Source organism: Mustela nivalis (assembly GCF_964662115.1).
Source record: "Mustela nivalis genome assembly, chromosome: 7".
NCBI lineage: Eukaryota > Metazoa > Chordata > Mammalia > Carnivora > Mustelidae > Mustela > Mustela nivalis.
Window position 1 is genome coordinate 143,500,709 of NC_139026.1, and position 19,969 is coordinate 143,520,677.

Consider the following 19,969-nt stretch of genomic DNA (forward strand, 5'->3'; position numbering starts at 1 on the left):
TAAAAATCTGAAAAGCTGAAGGAGGAAAGTGAAAGACAAATGAATGGGATGAATGAGGGAAGGGATGAATGAAGGAATGCGGAGGTGACGAAGACAGGCACAGAGCAAGAACAGAGGGAGGGGGGCGCTGGACCCTGGGTCACAGTCACTTAGGGTTCACTGGCCCATCGAGGTCTCAATGCACACCCACCGTAAGCTGAGTGCTGAGGGGTGGAGGCAAGCTGTGAGCATCTGCAACGTGTGCTGTGGGGCAGGGCCCCACTCTCAGAAGGTCCTGTGCTTGGTTCAATGTTCTGCTGCTGCCATCTTGAAATTCATAGTCATTTTATCTTTGACTTGGGTTTTTTAAGTGTAGTTTGATGGGACACTGGAGTGTGTACCTGAGCTGAGGAAAGAAGTGTAAGTTGCACATCCCCAACTGCATGCAGAGTTTGCAAGGCCCCTGAGCACAGAGTCCTGGTACACCTGCAGGAATGGGAGTTTAGCAAGAGTCCAGCATTGAGGAAGTGGGGGCACTGACAACTCCAGGAGACCTGTTCACCATTCAAACTGGAGCTTAGAACGCACACAGAAATCAACGAAACCTAATAATTGCATGTGGCCAAGGAGCCATGTCATAGCCTTTCTGAGCAACTATCTTTTCCCTGTATTCGCCAACGACGTCCTTGGACAACGACAGCATGGAAAGAAAGAGAAAGTGGCAACCTACTGCCCCCCGCACCTGTCTGACTTTCCTTCCGTGGCAGTCAGTGGAACACAGAGAGTGTTGGTAGACTGTCTGCATGTCACAAATGGAAAGGAAGGCACCAAGTTTGATTTGTGCAGTGATGACACTCTTCTGGTAAGAGCAAAACCCATACATGGTCTGAACTATGAATTGTACAATTGCCATGACTCCAAAGACACTGTGAAAGAGCCCATAAGTTAAATGTCTTTTATATTTGTATCTAAAATTGGTGTTGCACAAAAGATGAATGATAAATTCCATGCTAACAATTTAAGTTCCTGTGTTTTAGTTCTCATAATGATGTTAAACAACACACGAAAGATACCATGACAAGTTGAGAGACCACATAGGAAAATGATAGGCTAATATTGTAGCCCCTTTAATGGCACAGATTCCCTGCATTTTGAACAATGAGTTCTGAATTTTCCTTTTGCACAAGACCATTCAGATTATGTAGCTGGCCCTGGTTTCAGGTCTACATGGACTGGGAATCTAAGGAGGGAGCCATTAGAGTCCATTGACCATAGTTGTCAAGTACTCTGAAGGACTTTGCAGCAAAGATTGTAATCTTTTCTCCTTAATTATTGTGCTTCTTTAAACAACGGATCAAGAAGGTAAGAATCAGTTTACATTTAATAATGGATGAGGACTAGGGTTGTTTAGAGCAATGACTGTCTTTCTCTCTCTCTCTCTCTCTCTCTCTTTTTTTAACCTCTGTTACTGGATAGAAGTCACCTGTATACTCTATCCAAATGGTTTCCACAAGAAGCTATTTAATGATGAATCCATTTACATGTGAGTGCTCATATTTTTAACTAAGGAGCTGCAATCTGGGAGATAGTGAACTGGTGAAAAAGGGGTTGGGTCAGTAACCTTCAGTGTCTCTTATCTGGGAAAAATCCCTGGGTAGGGGAGCAAAGGGAGGGCCAAACAAATCTGTCTGCCTTGTGATGGTTGGTTCTCTGCACCAGTCTGACCGGGCTAAGGGATGCACAGATCACTGGTATGACATTATTTCTGGGTGTCTGTGGGGACATTTCTGGAAGAGATTAGCAATAGAGCTGGTGAATTTATAGAAAAGATCTTCTCCAATGTGGGTATTAACTTTCTCGTTCTGCTTGAGCTGAGATGTTCATCTCCCATCCCAGGATATCCCGGGGCTCCTGGTTCTCTGGCCTCTGGGTTTGGACCAAACACCACCACCAGCTTTGCTAGGTTGACAGGTTGTGGGAATTCTCAACCTACACAATCACATGAGCCAATTCTCCATAATAAATCTCTCTTTTCCTTCCTCCTCCTCCTCTCTCTCTTCTTTATCCTACTGGTTCTATTTCTCTCCAGAGCTCCGGCCACTCTAGCCCTCTTCTTCCAACTCCTTTCACTCTTGGCTGAAGGTGACACTGCTACATGGATGTTCCTTGTGTGTCCTGGCAGCATGACCTGCCTCTTCTTCACTGGGGTGGACAGCCTCGTCTGGCTTCTGCTGGGCTGCACATGGATGAGGGGCAGACGCTCAGGCATCCCTGAAGACCGAGACGCCAGGAGACAGTAAGACATTCACTAGCCATAGTTCAGGCATCCAGGGCAGGAGCAGAGGCCAGTGGACCCACCACGACCCCAGACATAGGTGGCCTGGAAATTCAAATTAGAGAATACGTTTTCTAACATTTTTGAAAATAAAAAGTCTGGAAAATATTCTAAGCATGAAAGGAATGCGATTTTTAAGGCCAATTCTAGAAAAATATCTAGGAATAGTGAGACAGATATTTAAAGAATAAAATTCTGGAAGAATTTTATTTAATATTATTTATTAATATTTAATATGCTTTCAGATGGATGAGAAGAAACTACAGAAGTTGTGGGATATAAAGTGATTGAGTCTAAACTACAGGGCTGACTCCGAGTTTGTCTTTTTAATTCTTTATTTCGGTGTTTTTTTCTTGAGTTGTTTTCAGTATTTAAGCAATTATATTTGTTTCAGGGCAAGGAGCTATTACCTGTGCCTTACTTTTACTAATTACAACCCCCTGAGGTTCACCTGAATTCTATTAGCATTTTAAAGTATTTCTTCTGTTTTTTACATAAGCCCCAAAGTTTAATGCAACCTTCTTTCTAAAGCTCATGGTTGATGGAGTCAGATAATGAGATGTACGTAATCAAGTCATTTGTACGTTGTCACTAGTGACGGCTGGCTGCCAACTTGGGGAACAAGCATTCAGACCACAGACGGGAAAGAATCTGTATAATAACGTAATGGAAAAATAAAGACGACAGCTAGCTCATTCAAGGGCCCTGCTTCCATCCTGCCCTCTGTTCGCTGGTAAAAATTTGGGAATGGTAGCTGTAATCTCATTGGCACCCGCAGTGTTTGCAGTAACCTAAAGAGTGAGGTATCACAGATTGTGCATTTTAGGACTTAAGTGTGGACAAATCAAACAGAACTGAGAGTAAGCCGACATGAAGCAGCTGCAACAGTTTCAAAGCATGGCTATGAACACGCTTCCCCTCCTTCCGTTCCAGACCAACTTTTCATGCTTTATTGGTGTGGCAGCATTTTCTAGTGGCCTGTTAAAGGGACATTTAGGGTGTTCTTATAATTCACAAAATCATGACCATTTCTTCATGCCAATGAATCTAAGTCTCTCTAATCTTCTCAACTTCCAACTGATAGAGAAATTGTTCATTTTTTTTCCCAAAACACAATCTATTAAAGACAGTAGATAAATTGATTAAATTATAACACATTTAACTTTGTCTCTCATAGGAGCATTTTCCCCCACAGCCTCCACAACCAGATTTCATCTGTGATCACTGGGAATGCTATACTGTCTGCTCATGCTTTGTTTATATTATGCTTTAAAAGTTGTCTGTTATTACCACTTTATTATTTTGATATTCATGTTCTCCACCAGCACTGCTTTGGGATCCACATTTAAATTTCTACACTCTGGTGAATGTCCATAGACTCCAGCAAGGATCTTTCATCAAATGAATATGTATTCCATCCATGCTTCCAAGTGAGTCAAAAATTCTGATATTACTTCTAACTTATTTTGAATCATATCATTGATTTTTACATAATATTTTAGAATAATATTCCATATCTTTTTTTTTTTTTGAAACTACCCAAATTCTGCATCCACTTGCTGCCACCAAGGCTGCTAAGAGAAGGAAATTAAAGTAATTTGTTTTTATTCAAATAACAGTGGTCACGGCTAACACCCGCTGAGAATGAAGGCAGACCCTTCCTTCTTCATGCCTCCTTTCCCCAGCCATCCGTCACTGCATGAGGAATACACTTTCATATTTTTGCTAAGATTTCACTCCAGAATAAAAGTTTTCACTAGGGCTCTACTTGTCACAAGGATAAATTCAGATTTCTTTCCTGACATTCAGGAGCTCAGCAAGCCTTCACAAGGCACACATTCCCACTGTGCCCCGGTGTACGTGTTCTGTCCCAACGAGAGTAGTGTAGTCACTCCCCTTCAGCCGCGTGGCAGCTTGCCTTATGCCGATCCCCAACTTGATCATCTTTTCCCCTAAATATGTCGGTCCTACCCACCTGTCTTAGTTGGACCAGGCTGTTCTAACAGAGGACCACAGACTGGGCAGCTTATAGACAACAGACATTAATTTCTTTCAGCTCTGGAGGCTGGAAGTCCAAGATCAAGTTGTCAGGTCCCATGGTGTCTGGAGAGGGTCACTTTCTCATAACTGGAGTCCTCTCTCTGTGTCCTCACAGGATGGGAGGGATGAAGGGCTCCTTGGGGTCTCTTAAAAGGACACTAATCCCATCATGGGGGCTCTACCCTCAGGATCTATCTGCATCCCAGAGGCTCCACCTTGTAACCATCACACTGGGAGCTAAGGTTTGAATATAAATTGAGGGGGACACAACCATTCAGTCCATGGCAGTATCCCTTCTGAGTCTTCTCTGTGGGATGTTGCACACAATTTTCACAATGGAAGGGATTGCCCTGAGACATCTGAACTCCCTGGACTATATCAGAGTTTGGAAAGGTTTTCAGATTATTAGATTACCCAGCCCTAGCCCCTTGCAGTTCACGTTCAGTGGTGCCTGTATGGAGGTGCAACCAGCATTGAACCCCATGCTTGTCTTGGGCTCTCTGCTGACATGTCCTCTCAGTTCAGGACATAGAAGCCCCGCAGGCTTCCCTCAGCCCCAGGATGGCCCTGATGGCGGGGCTGGGAGCATAAATACTCCGGTGTCCCTACCCAAGGGGGTGTAGTTGGGGGTGCGTTCCACAGCATTTCCCAGAAATGACCCAAGGAAGTGAGCACAGTTGGCCACAAAAGTCGTCTACTCAGTGAGGACTTTTGCTTGTCCCTTTCCACCATTTTTGTCCCCATTCCCTGCTCCCCAGATAGCACTCACATAAAGTATTGGGACTCAAGTCCTTGTATCATACTTGCTTTTGGTGAAACCCAACTGGAAATGGTCCCCACCCTTGAAGAATCTCACCTTTACAAAGAGCTAACACTTGCAGGTGCCTAACTCTTTGTATTCTCTCTTTACTATGAACTGTGGAATCTGTATGCCTGTGATCCACGTACACCTGGTCCGTTGGTCTTTTACAAAAAGAGAGAAGGACAGGAAGTAATTTGTCAGAAGACCTCAGTACTGGAAGGCTGGTGATCCCTATGCATTAACCTCATGACCTCAACAAGTCACCTGCCTTTTCATGAGTAGAGCTTCCATATCTCTAAACAAGAGAATGGCCTCCATGTTTCCTTCCCAGAGTTGCTGGATGAGAGTGGAGTCACTCTCAAAACAGAAAATGGAACTGGAATTAAGTGGCCTGCAGGAGTCAGTGGGACCAAGCTAGGTACAGAAGCAAGGATACTCCAAAGACACACATCTGCATTACTTCTTACCTTAACAGGTCTTCTTGGTAGAAAAGACATTGTATGAAATGTTGGCTTTGGGTTTCTTTGATTTCAACTTCAATAACAATACCCATTTTCATATACCCTCTGATGAACAAAACTATATGGAAATTCAGCATTTGGAGTAAATTTCCCTCTTACCTAGCCAAACCTCACCATCTCTAGAATATTAATCTGTGATCTGAGGTCACGTCAACTAACACGAAACAGATGTGAATTTAGTAAAATTAACTCGTCCGTCCAAAATATCACAAATTTCACATGGCTTCCTCTCGGAAATGGCAGTTTCTAGAAGATTCCGGAGACACTAAAGAACATTCAGCAACAAAAGGCCACTCTCAGACATGAGCACAAACTGCACATTGGTGTCATTTCATGTCCCTGCGACCACCTTCAGTGCTTTCCTTTATCAGCTCTGTTGTGGTGATGTTCCAGGGAGAGGCAGGGCTGGAGGAGTAGGTGACAAATCACACAAGGTTGTCATTTAGCTATTGGATCTATTACCATTAATATTTAATAGAGCCCATCCTTGACTTTTAAGGTTTTTTTGTTTCGTTTTGTTTTTTAAATAAAGGAGCTCAGCCTCCTGTTTTCAGCATTGTGTTCCAGAGAGCAGCTCATCCTCCGTCTGTGTTGATCAGGCATGTGCTGGAATTCTGAAGAGCACAGCACGTGGTTGCAGGGCTTGGAGCCCAAAAATCCTCTCCCAAGCCTCCAGAATGCATGAATGCTTTTGACTCCCAGCACACTGGTAATGGATTTGAAACCAAGTCTGTTTCTTGTTTTGTATTTTTTTTTTCTTTCTGGGAATTCCAAGGAGGTGGGCTTATGAGAAGAGAACAAAATTAGGCAGCCCTCCTTTAAAAAAAAAAAAATGCCTTTCTCCCCATCCTCTATCTTCAACTCCTCACCGGGGCAAAATTACTTATATATTTCTGGAAAAACACCTACTAAAGCTAAGGTATATTACTGAGTGGACAATTTTCCTTCTTCTTTTTGAAGCAGAAACCCATCACGGAGGGATGGTCAGGCTAACTATTAGCTGGGTAAAGGTCAGAAGACCTGATATCACATCTTTATAATCTCAGCCTAACACCTGATTAAGGATGGTTAGTTTTCTGTTTTTTTTTTTTCCCCCTCCCTTTCACCTTCTTATACAGAATTTGCTAAATAAAGCGTTCACATATTTTCAAGAATTCATAGGTTTTATCATTTCAAGGTTCAGGCTGGCTTGTGTGGTATAACAGATCCTATGTTTACCTTTGGCCATGGACACATTTGTTTCATAATAGCAATTTGACTACAAAAATGATTTTGCAATGTGTCCATGGGTTTTTGGCCCATGTGCCAACCCTCTGTCCAGCCTTTACCTTGCACTGCAAAAGCTCTATAACTAAGCCACAGTTCGTGAGAATCAGGGTCAGAAAACCAGTGGTCTCTCCTGTGTACAAATATAACACGCTTCTGATTTGTAATTCAAAGAAATGACAGAATTTAAAAGATTGACATTTAAATTAAAATGGTAATCCATAATGTTTCAAACTCCATCCACTACAGATAATTTATCTGCTCCTCAGAAATCAAAACACCATTTATTTAACCCACATCAGAGTTCTCTGCCTGAATTCTAAAATAATGGGGGCTCATTTCTCATTTGCGTTGTGAGGCCGATACTGCTCTCTGACTCATGGGATCCTGCCCCACTGTCATGGCCTTGCTCCAGGCTCACCTCCTCCTTGAAGACCTCTAGAGTACCTCCAGGTCATTTAATTGCTATGATTGCTCATCTAGAGAATAGTAATTATTCAAGGATGGCATGTATTATTTCTCATTTCCTTTCTCAGTGATCGCCCACTGGCTGCGTATGGCCCCACATTTCATTCATGGTGTGGCTTACAAACTATATATATATATATATATATATTTTTTTTTTTCCCCCACAAAGGTAACTGCAGAGCTGTATTTACTAGTAAATACTAAATATTTTTATTGGTCAATTTGTTTTACATAGTCATATCTAAGAGATAACTCTATGTGCAAGAAAAAAAATAATTTTAATGTGGTAGAGGAGGCAAAATTTTAGGGTTTTCTCTCCTTAAGGTTTTCACCTGAGCTTGAGAATCAAGTTGACACAAGACAGATCAGCAGGGTAAAAGCACATGGACTATTTAATGGAAGGTTTAGGTGACACACAGCCCTCACAAGGAATGAAGACCCAAAGAAAAGGCAAACTTAAATGCTTTTCGACCAGACTGAACAGAGAGGAAATTTTGGAAAAATAACGCAATATACAAGGATGCTAAAGGAAATGGGATTTATTTAACAAGGTCCGTTTGTACAGATTTCCTTCCGCTTCCCCTCCTTGCCCTTGGTGACGAGAATGTTACTTTCCCCGGGCAAGACGTTGTCCGTGGGGGGTCTTTCCTCCGGCTTCCAGGAGAAGAAGGGGAGGGCACAGCACCCTTCCTGGACTGGATCTTATCAGGTGCCTTCAGCCAAAGTATATAATATCTGTGGAAACTGTCTCTTGACACCCACCTCAATTTATGTTTGAACCTATTTAATCCTGACCAGCAGATTTAATTTGTTCTTGACTTGAATGTTCACCCACTTTGTATCCAAGGGCCTAATTCCAAGGGCCATTGTCAAGTGCATCTCACCACCGGCGGGTTCTGACAAGATTTCTGGAATGAGGACAGATGTCCAGGCTGGAGGCTCTGCCTTGATCGGACAACTGACCCCAAGTCTGCTGTGGGGCCGGAACCCTGAGAAGATCTCTGTAGGGATCTGGTGGCCAAACCCTGTCAGGATGCAGCCCTCCCAGTGGCCACTGTGGAATATACTGGGTACCGGTCTGCTGTCTGCAAGCCCAAAATGGAACTGCTGCCTGGTGTGGTTCTTTTGGCCACCCGTGGGCATGCTGGATGGCCTGTCCTCATTAGATGTGCCCGTGGCTGCCCTGTCAGACTCATCTTGTCTCCAGAACTTTCCTGCTTGACACATAGGACTAACTTAAAAATGTGGCCACGTGGGACGTGCAGAGACTCTCAGTTCTCCAGTTGTGTCTGGTTTCTTTCTTTCTTTCTTTCTTTCTTTCTTTCTTTCTTTCTTTCTTTCTTTCTTTCTTCCTTCCTTCCTTCCTTCCTTCCTTCCTTCCTTCCTTCCTTCCTTTCTTTTTTTTTAAAGATTTTATTTATTTATTTGACACAAAGAGAGACCACAAGTAGGCAGAGAGGCAGTCAGAGGGAGAGGGGGAAGCAAGTTCCCTGCAGAGCAGAGAGCCCAATGCGGGGCTCAATCCCAGGATCCTGAGATCATGACCTGAGCTGAAGGCCGAGGCTTAACCCACTGAGCCACCCAGGCACCCCTGTGTCTGGTTTCTTGAGAAAGCAGACACTCAGAGCTGGGCTCCCTAAGCCAACGTGAACACAGCCATGTGATCTGCAAAACCAGAGCATCCCACACCTTGTTTCTTAACTCTCCCGCATCCTGGGTCTACATGCCGGGTACAAAGAGTGAGAGCTGACTTGTGAAACAGGCTCTTTTACTCTATTATGATCTTTCCTGGCTCTCTTACCTGGCGTCATGCAGTCAGTAACCCTCTCTGGTGCTAATTTTTCTGGTCCTATTAATGTCTATTTTATGGGATAGCTAGGGAGAGTAAGGTAAATGATAGGACTCACTGAATCCCAAACTGGCCGTCCACTGAGCCTCCAAATCTGTTTTCTTCCTTAAAAACCATCTCAGATGAATTCTGAGATTCATCTATTCTGTTGTGTGTATCAGTGATTTTCATGTCTGAATAGGATTTTATTTTATGGATATGCGATATATTTGTGTATTAATCTGTTGGGGGGTTTGGCTCTCACAAGTAAAGCTACTACGAATGTTTCTGGATTTAAATGTAAGAGCTCAAAACATAAACATTCTAGAAGAAAACATGGGGAGAATTAGCGACTTTTAACTTGGCAAATATTTCTTAATTATAAGTAAAGATCAAGGATTATGAAATAAAACATATCAACGAAGTGTGCTTATCAAAAATAAAACACTTTTGCTCCTCAGATAACACGTAGGAAAATGAAAAGGTAAGCCACTCAGTAGAAGCAAATAGGTATGAAAAATATTTTCCAGAGAAAATCTGTATCTAGAATATATAAAGAACTCTTACAACTCAATAACCAGAAGACAAAATAACATGAGAAAAAAAAAAAAGGATTTAAAAAGACCCTTCACCGAAGATGGTGCAGGAATGACTAATGAACACATGAAAAGATGTTCATCCCATTTCATCATTATGGAAATGCAAGTTGAAACCACAGTAAGATGCCTCTACATGCCCACTGGAAAGGCTAAATTCAAGAGTGATCGCACCACATGTTCATGAGGATGTGGGCAGCGGGAGCTCTCTGCTGCTGGTGGGCACGCAAAATGGTACAGCTGCCTTGAAAAACGTGTGGCAGCTCCTTAGAAGTTAAACATAAATCTACCACATGATGAGGCCATTCCATTCTTAGGCATTTCCCCAAGAGAAGAGAAAGCATATGTCTCCACTGAGACCTGTAGCTCTAAGTTAAAAGGAGCTGCACTGAGGTCATGCTATAGAAATCAACAACTCAAAGAGTGATTCAGGCTTCATAAGACAGACCAGTCCCTCAAAGGGTCATTTAGAATTCTCTAACATGAGAACACCTTGAAGTCCTCTTTATTTTCATCAGTGGTAGAAATTAAGGGCTATTAGAAACTGTGCTGTAAAGGGAAGAAGTGGTACAGAAGTACAGGGAAAAAACCCGGAAGGCACTGTCTAGCACTAAGAAATAAACTAGAGGAAGATAGATGTGAATAAACACACCAGCAAACAAAGTAATTTTGAGACACATATACTAAGCACATAGTGTTATTCCATTCAGTCATCCTAAAATCTCCAAGGGTAATTTGAAGATACAGCTCAAGAGGGAAATACACTATGACAGGGCAGGGCTGACTTCGAAATGAAGTCTGGGCTGTAGGCCGTGGTCTGCGACCTTGGGCAAGTCGCTGGCCTCCCCAGCATTCAGTCTGATGTCAGGCTGATAATGAACCCGACAGCATCTTCTAGCTCCACGATACTGATCTGCTGCGGAACTCGTGCTCTGCTTTGTAAAATCTACCCTTTTGAATATTGTGTTTCTAAGGAGCGAAATCTTAAATCTTTTGCCATTGGTGAGGAAGACTGGAATTGTCACTGACATATGGAATGGCCATTTCAAAGACGAACTTTTTAAAGGCCATCCTAAATACATCCGTGCTTAAGTAGCAGTCCTACATGATTCATAGAAGTAGACTCTGATTTGGTCTCTACTTTAAGATCTTTGGATGAGGCATGTTAATTCAAGGTAACAATGGGGATAATGTATAAAATATACAAATGCAGCAGATCCCTTCAGTTGTTTTCGGTCATTCATGAGCTATATTAAGCCGTGTGATTCACACCCCAATTGGCAGCTCCTAAGTATACTGTTCCAGAAATATGAAATCTTTGTCTAATAATTTCCCCCATATGTTTCTGGCAAATAAATAATTAGAGGCTTAAGAGAAATGGTATCTCTTCTCTCATTTCAAAAGAACAAAGACACAGTATCCATTTCTACTTAAAAAAAAATATTCACTTCATAGATCACTTAGTTTGAAGGAAGCCAATATTAATATTTCCTCTTCATCTTACGGTGCTCATAAAGTAGTTCAGACATTTTCCACACATCTGCAGCTTAGATGGGCCACGTCCTCTAACGATGTACTCCTAACATTCTCATGCATTCAAAATTCTCCAAAGGACTGCCAGGCAACTGTTTGGCCTAAATCGTCTGGCTAATCTGCAGATGGCATCAGCCCAAGTCAAAGGAAAGAGAAGGGAAAATGTGCCTTTGCTGTTGAATAGCAAGCAGCACCAGAATGGGACAAGACCATCCCCTCTGCCATTTTGTCAGACACTCACCTGGGCAATCAGGAATTTAGGCGAACCACAGAAGCATAGTTTCTTCTTCCTTAACAGGAGCTATGGCGGGACAATGGGCACGGAGTGTGAGGGACAAGCTATGAGGCAGGTGGCACTTCGACCTCCCCTCCCTGTCACACTTTTTTCACCCTCTCAAGAGCCATCGCCTAGACACCAGCATGCCTCTTCGACAGAGAAACAGGACAACCAAATTAAGCCCAAAGAAGAACTGATCTGAGTTTCAGTTCTCCTGACATAAAAAAAAGGAAAATAAAGATGCATTAAACACTTGGGCGTGTGTTGAGAAGAAATTTCTTTACGTAGAAGGAATACCTGCTTTAGTGACTCTGGAGAGCCCAACTGGGCAAGCCGGTTTTTTCCTAAGAGGGGCTCACCTCCGTTTCTCCCCCAGGTACTTCCACCAGCACTGCCTGTCAGCACGTAGCAGTTCCCATTTGGCAGTAATAATCTTTCCAAGTTTGACAAGATTTAAGTAATTTCAAATTGTTTTCGAGGCTCACTTTCAATTTGTGTTTTAAATTGCAGTATACGAAGCATGTAAAACACTCGTTTCAAAGAGAACATGATGCTTGCACTTAGTATTTACACAATATGAAATAAATCATGTCAGAATTAATAAGGTCTAATTCTATTAATGTCAGAAAAGATTAACGTAGGTTCTCTCTTCTAAGCAGACTTGCCCGATTCTCTTTGAATTATTCTTGACAGTGTTAAAATTAGACTAAGCCTACAAATAAAATAGCCCAGCAAATAAATTGAAGTAATAAATTAAGACACTCTGTAAATAAAGGTATCTGTGCTAAAAGGAGCAGAGTTTGATCGAAAACCCTTCGTAGGTTTGTCATCGACGACATACTTCCTAGTCTCTCTCCTGATGCTTTTGGCTGTCTCCAAATTGGGTTTGTTTTCTTTGTGTGTTTTGTTTTTTAATAAGATGGAATTTTCATGCTTGGGATGAAGAAGTTGATGATAATTAAAAGAGCCTATACCAAAGCAAATGAGCATGATTTAGCAGGATGATAAAAGGGGTTTTGCTGGTCAGGTGGCTTCAGCTGATCGGAGGTAGCTAAAAAGTACACGTGACCTCATGAGTTTGTGTGGTTATAGAGAATGCATACAGGGTGTTTACCTGGACTCATCCCTTTTGCTTCCCAAATTGGCTTCCTCCAACCAATCAGTGTTCACAGAGAGGTGTTCTTGTAAGAAGACGGAGGAAGAAGAGGTCCTTGACTTAATCTTTCACTGAGCTTTTTCTATCCAGCCTTGTAAAAGCATTGCTGGGGAGGAGGGTTGGGAGAAAGGGGGTGGGGTTATGGACATTGGGGAGGGTATGTGCTATGGTGAGTGCTGTGAAGTGTGTGAACCTGGCGATTCACAGACCTGTACCCCTGGGGATGAAAATATATTATATGTTTATTAAAAAATAATTAAAAATGGGTTAAAAAAAAAAAAAAAAAAAGCATTGCCTTCAAGCAAAAAAAAAAAAAAAAAAAAAAAAAAAGACATTGTTTAAAAATATGGTAAAACACTTTCAGTGTGAGTTCTAGCAAATTATTAAGCCTCACTGTTGTCTTGGGGGAATCTGGAACTTGAAATTTGTGTCACGTGTGAGGGAAGGGTAATCTCATCTCTGCAGAGTACAGACTGCAGAAACCAGTCATTTATGGAGTGAGTATTCCTACTGAAAATACATTAAAGTTGAATGCAAGCATGAGAAACAGACAAATCCAGACTATGGAACAGTTAAGGGAAACGAGGCTAAACTTTGAATTATGTCAACAATCTGAAATCCGGTACCAAAAAAGTAGAAGGAGATCTTTGAAAGAAAGCCTTATACCATTTGTGAAAGACAGAAAACATTTCTTCTAACCATAGAACAAAAGTCTTTGGTTTCAGACACGTAAGGCCAGTGTAAGTGACATGGCCATCTCTGTACCCCTGAGAGGTAACAAGGGATTGTCAACATTCTCATGACTCTTTGGTGTAGGCTCTTGTAATTGGATTTGGAAGAAGTCCTAGCAGAGTTCAGGAGGCTGCTCTGATTTGCTTGGCCTATTCAGAGACCAATCCCCAAACTGAGGGTAGAGTTGTTTTCTTATCACATATGTTCTATTGTTCTATGCAGGAAAAGTAACAACGTGTCCAAGGCAGACACATGCTTTGTCCAGATTTTGGGTTCAAATACAGAAGAATAGTAAATTTAGTCCCCTTTCTTCTGAAACTCAAGAAGGACTACTACAAGCATGGAGATACATATAAAATTCAGATTCCCAACTGCAGAGACCTAATTTTATTTAAATATGGCTCAACATCAAGCAACTGTCCTCTAGAGATAACTGACAAATAGTAGCTACTTGCAAACCACTTATTAGCACTGTTTGGAATATCACTTTCCTATATTTTACATGTACTCCTGCCTGAGATATTGCTAATATGGTTGGAAAATGTCTCTAGCCATTAGTACCATGCTTCACCATGAAAGATGCCCCCCAGTCCAACCATGGGTGATTGAGAGCAAGATCCAGATGTGTTTTAATTTCTAGATCTAATCTAACCATTTGGAAACATCCCATTCACATTCTGGTATCCAACTTTTGTAAAAGTTATACTCCCTTGAATCACTTTCTATTTTATTCTGTTATTTTTAGAGTCCTAGAATTGTAGCTTCAGAGGTCATCTTAGTGACCATTACCAATCAGGATGCGGACAACACACAGGTCAAACTAGTTACATACCATCCATAGACCCAGGTGGTTAAAGGCAGCCCTTTCCTTGAGCAGGAATGGGGGGTACTTCTGAGGACAAGGATTTCCTCTGCTTTGTGCTAGACCCAGTTTGGTGAGGGAGCTTACAAGTTAACAGAGAGCTCACTGGTAGGTTTGACCTGGTCACAATGTTCTCTCGAGTTATCCTCTCTTCTTGATAATTGCTTTTTCTCTACTTTCTCTTCAGGCCACATGGAGCTCTAGAGGTTAATTGATTTGTCTGTATTCCTTAAGTCATGGAGACATTTCATCACTTGGGCATTTCCTAGAATTTGAAATATACATTTCTGTATTTTCTTACTGTGTATACTGCTCTACAGTTCTTCCTTTTGTACAGGTAAATGAAGGTGTGAACTAAGAGTCTGATTAAACAAACAAAAAGTAAAAAAAAAATAGTTTTCTCTAGAAAAAATGTATTTCAGTCCTCATAAGATTTCATGCTAGGGCCACAGCTCATGACTCACCTATGTGTAAGCCAGCCTTCTGACTGGAGGATTCTTGGCTGTGGAAGTCATATTGCTCGAGGACCAGTCTTTCTTGCCCCTCTTGGTTGAGTCCCTGATGTGGTATCATTCACATTCTGAAGGCTCCTTATTTCTGTACAGACTGAAAATCATTTTCTTTAGACATCATCCTCAAAATTCATATAATAAAGTTGCATGTTCCAAGAGAACAGATTAGAGACCTGATCTGACCTGTGTGTTGTCACATATAAGAAGACCTAGCCTAATTTGTTATGCATGCTAAGAGGACCTTGTGATCTAAAATCTTATGATTCAAAAATAACAGAAGAAAGTAAGGGTGACTCGAAAGAGTAGAGAACTTTAACAAAACTGAGTAACAGTCAAAATAGATGACGTATTTCTAATATGTTAGATAGAACCTAGAAATTAAAAACATGTTGAAAACAAAAATAATATTAAAAACTAAAGTGAAACTACGAAAGAAGAAAGTCACATTTTTCTTTAAAAAAAACAGGAATATCTCAATTTAAGTAAGTCAAATACATGATCAGACAATACCATGAAAGAATCTGCAGATGATTAGCAAAGGAATATAATGTTTTAAATTACATGAACCTAGGACTGCAGCGAGGAATGTTGTGGTTAGGATGTTGAAATCAGAAATGATAGGTTTGTTGCCAGCACACACAAGTTGAATAGCTTTTTAAAATATCCATGGTATTTACTTCATAATATAATATAAAGTTAAAATAAAATGTCTGTTAATTCGAAGCATTTTGTTAGAGAAGAAACCTTGATTTCTGTCATATCAGTTTGGGTAATTTCATCTCTGATTAACCTAGAAAAAAATATACATACTAAAAGGGCTTTATTTTTAATTTTAGAAGAGACGCTGGTTTTTCTTTGTTTTGATATAGGAAACACATCAACACTATCAAGCCTTAAAATATTATGTGAAATTCAGTACTAGGACCAAATACACTGACAGAAATAAATCATAAAAGTGGCCCATTTTCTTTTATTGGCAAATTATACATTCCCTATAAATTCTCAAAAGACAAGTAAATACCAGTTTGTAATAGTTCATAGCTACAAAATGGAAAACTGGTCGTAAAAGACCATGAAGCCGCCGTAGCTAGCGTTTCCACGGGAACGTGGAGCAGTAGGATGAACAATGGGAGCAAAATCAGCTTCCTAACCTGACTGTCTGCCTCACCGGGAAACGTTGACTTCTGCGTCTGACAAACCTCATATCCATAGAGGGGCCACACAGTGCACGGCCAATCATTTCCCTCCTGACATGACACAAAATACAAAATATGAAAATTGTTTCAGTTTTTATGGGAAAGATTCAATTTTATTTTTAACCTGCTCAATCCTCTCACCGATGTTCAATAACAATTTATCCTTTAAATGGTACTTAATTTAGCCTTAATTTATTGTCTGGCAAATGCCTCTGGGCAAAATCGAATTCAATAAGAACCCATTTTGCCTTCTTAACCTTCATCCTCTCAAAGATGTTACAGCACACATCGCTGTAGCCTTTTTAACCTTATTTTTGGTGTAATTTATCTGATGAAGACAACTAGAAAATCAAACAAAAAATTAGCATCACTTGTTTTCAAAACCACGTCAGGCTTCTGGCTGCAGGTGGAGGGTGCGGCGGTCTTGTGGACGATTACCAAATACAGCAATTAGATATGCACACATTTAAAGACGCGGGGAAGCATCCAAAAGCAAAGAGGAGCAGGCGGAGAGCTGAACCTTGAACAATTAAACTGGAAGAAGGGCGGAAAGGTGTGACTTTCCGGTTGCAAGCGCGTTGTTCAGCCTCTGCGGAATGATGGTGGTGGGGGAGATCCCAGGCCCCCCTCGGGGAGGGGCCAGGCAGTAGCACTCAGGGCTGGGAGTGAAGCCCAAAAAAGTAAAGGGGAAATCAGGGCATCGTGAGACCCACGGGAGTAAAAGAATCTATAATTAGTTAATGAGCCCCGAGGATGAAGAGCCACTAAATAAAAACAGGAGAGCAAGAATAAGGGAAAATCAAGATGTACGGAAGATGTCATGGGAGCTGAGAATAAGAGAAGAAAACTGATGGTCCACTACAAGGGTGGGGTGACAAAATCAGGACAGTTTCTCTGAATTAGTATAAAAACAAAAGAAGACAAATCGTTTTGAAATACAGGTACATAATAAAACAGGAGCATTAAGCAGTTATGTCCAAAGCCCTGCTTGTAAGTTCCTCTGTGTGTTTGTGTACACATGGGTGTGTGTGTGTGTGGGGGGTATAGTGATGGAGACAAATGTATTAAGAAAATATACAGGAAAAATGGCTAAATGGAAAAATTACAAACTGCCCCATTGAAACGGTGTCCTGCACCCAGTGAAATGAACACAGTGATCTAAACAAAGGCATGTTTTTGTGGAATGTGAAAACACTATGGATGAAAAGATTCTCAGAGAAGGTAGAAAGAAAAGTGCATTTTCCTACAGGGACACAGAATTCAAAACAAACTCATATTGTTCGAAGTCAATGCACAATGGAAGGGAAATTAAAACCGATTCTTCTCCTGCGTGTAGAACACTGGTGGCCAGTGCCACGTTGCCTTCACATTGGGAAAGGAAATTATTTTCATCCTAGAAGTTATGTTCATCTGATCTGTCAAGTGAGGAGAGAATCAAGACGTCTTCAGACATGCAGGGACTCAAGATCCTTATATCTTCTGAACCCCTTTTTTCAGATCTGGTTTCATTTTCACTCCAGATATTTCCCTTTTAACCCTTTCATTGATGTTGTCTCTTCTTTTTGAAACAGATTGTCATTTCACTGTCCTATCCCAAACCTTTTCAAGGCTTCTCACTGCACTTAAGATAGAATCACAACAGTTAATGTAGCTAATGGTGTTCTGGCAATGTGGCTGGAACCGGGCCTTCTTGTGTTTTTTTTTTTTTTTTAAAGATATATTTATTTATTTGAGAGAGAAACGTGAGTGAGGGGAGAGAAGGGGCAGATGAAGAGGGAGAGAAGCAGACTCCCCACTGAATGCGGATCCCAATGTGGGGCTTGATCCCACGACTCTGAGATCATGACCTGAGCTGAATTCAAGAGTCAGGCGCTCAACAGACTGAGCCACCCAGGTGCCTCAGGGAACGTGTTTTTTATATGAATTGAAAACCGGATCATCTTGGGAAGATTAGGGCTCATTTGAACAGCATATTGGCAAGATTCAAAGCAGTCAAATGGTATTTATAAAAATACTTGAACTTTACTTCCTTTTTTGTCATTTCCCCTTTCTCTTTCTCTTCTTCTTTTGGTAGTTTTTTGGCATTTTAAATTTAATCATGATACATCGATCTGGCACTGGCTCTGTGATTTAGATAGCCATGTTCCTCAGAGCTCCTCAGGGAAACAGAACCAATAGGATGTATATATTTGTAAAAAGGTATTTATTTTAAGGACTGTAAGGCTCACATGATTGTGGAGTCTTGGTGAGCAAGCTGGAGACTCAGGAAAAAGCTATAGTTGAAGTCCTAAGACAGCCTGCTAGTGCACCAGAAAGAGCCAATGTCTTTACTCAAAGTCCACCAGTTTAAATAAAAATCTCATAGAACAACCGCCTCAGAACATTGTGGCTAATGTTTGACTAGACAGCTGGGTGTTGAGGCCCAGCCAAGTTGACCCGTAGTATCATTCTCATTATTAATACCATCAGCCACTGAAGCATGAGTTGTAGACATCACAGCCCGTCAACCCCAGAAGACTTCCTCATCTACTCCCAAGAGCAAAGCATCACCTTACTCATCCATGGAGCTTTTATAAAATTCATAAGATTGATAGAGACACAGTCCTAGTACATAATACAGGACTGTATTTACACATTGTTAATTGTTCTGGTGAAGTTCTTTCCCAGCATTTTGTTCAAGTCAACAAGCAGTCTTGTTCGTTGGCTTCCTTTAGCCACCATGCTTCTCTAGTGTTCTTCTGGAACAACTCCTCAATCTCTGCCTTTTATGACATTTACATTTTTTGAAGCATATTTTTGAATAGTCCCCTGATTAGTGAGTTTCTGATTGCTTCCTCATGACTAGACTCATGTGCCATTTGTTTGTCAGCATCAATGTTCCCTGAGGGGCACACACTTTGCCCATCATGCTGGAGACACCTCCCCCTCCAACCTGTATGTAGAATGTGAGCTTTAGGCTCTGGGCTCTGGTGGTATCTGCCTGTTTTCTCCAGTGCAGTGACCTTTTTCTCATGGTTGTGAATGAGAAATCTCTGGGAAGATAACTTCAGGTTCCTTGACTATCCCCAGTGAATTTTGTCAAATTGTGTTAGCATTCATTGTTTCTCTTGCCTGGATCATTGATTACTACCATCTTTGGTAAATGGTTTTTTGACTACCTTCCTCATTCCTTCTGCAATTATTAGCAAGCATTCCACTGTGATAAGGCTTTCTCTCCCCACCTCCCCTTCTGAAGTTAATTTAATCATGTACTTTGAAACCAGCTTTATAAATATTAAGCTATGGCTGAAATAGGACAGACAGTAGATCTATGTTTGGTATATAGCATATCATGAGGACCATAGATGGAAAACTCAACCTGAATTTCATCCTGGCTCTACTGATAATGTACAGGGGATGTTAGTTAGGAAAACCACTCGCATCTCTAAGTTTTGGTATGTGTATCTATCTATCCAATCAGTGTTTTAGACTATTTAATAGTAATACTTTCTTTTAGTTTTAATAGTCTATGGCTCTTAAAAAAATTCAATCAGTCTTTGTGTGGCCTAAAGGATCTCTAAGAGAGGAAACTCCCCCTTCTCAGTCTTAATAACAGCCAGCTTGATTAACTGCAATTAGCTAAGAATTGGCAAAGAATTTCTAACCCTGTTAAACTTATTTTGGTTCTCATTAAACTTTTAAATCCACTTACTTTCCCATTCCCGTGTCTATTTCAAGCTTATTTCCATCAGTGTTTCTCTTTGGCAACCATATTTGGAAAATGCACAGATTGAGCACCAGTGTGGGAGGAATTACACAGCTAAAAAACATTCCATGAAATGATCACGGGTATTTCAGTTTGCTTCAGGATTAATTATAGTCTTACA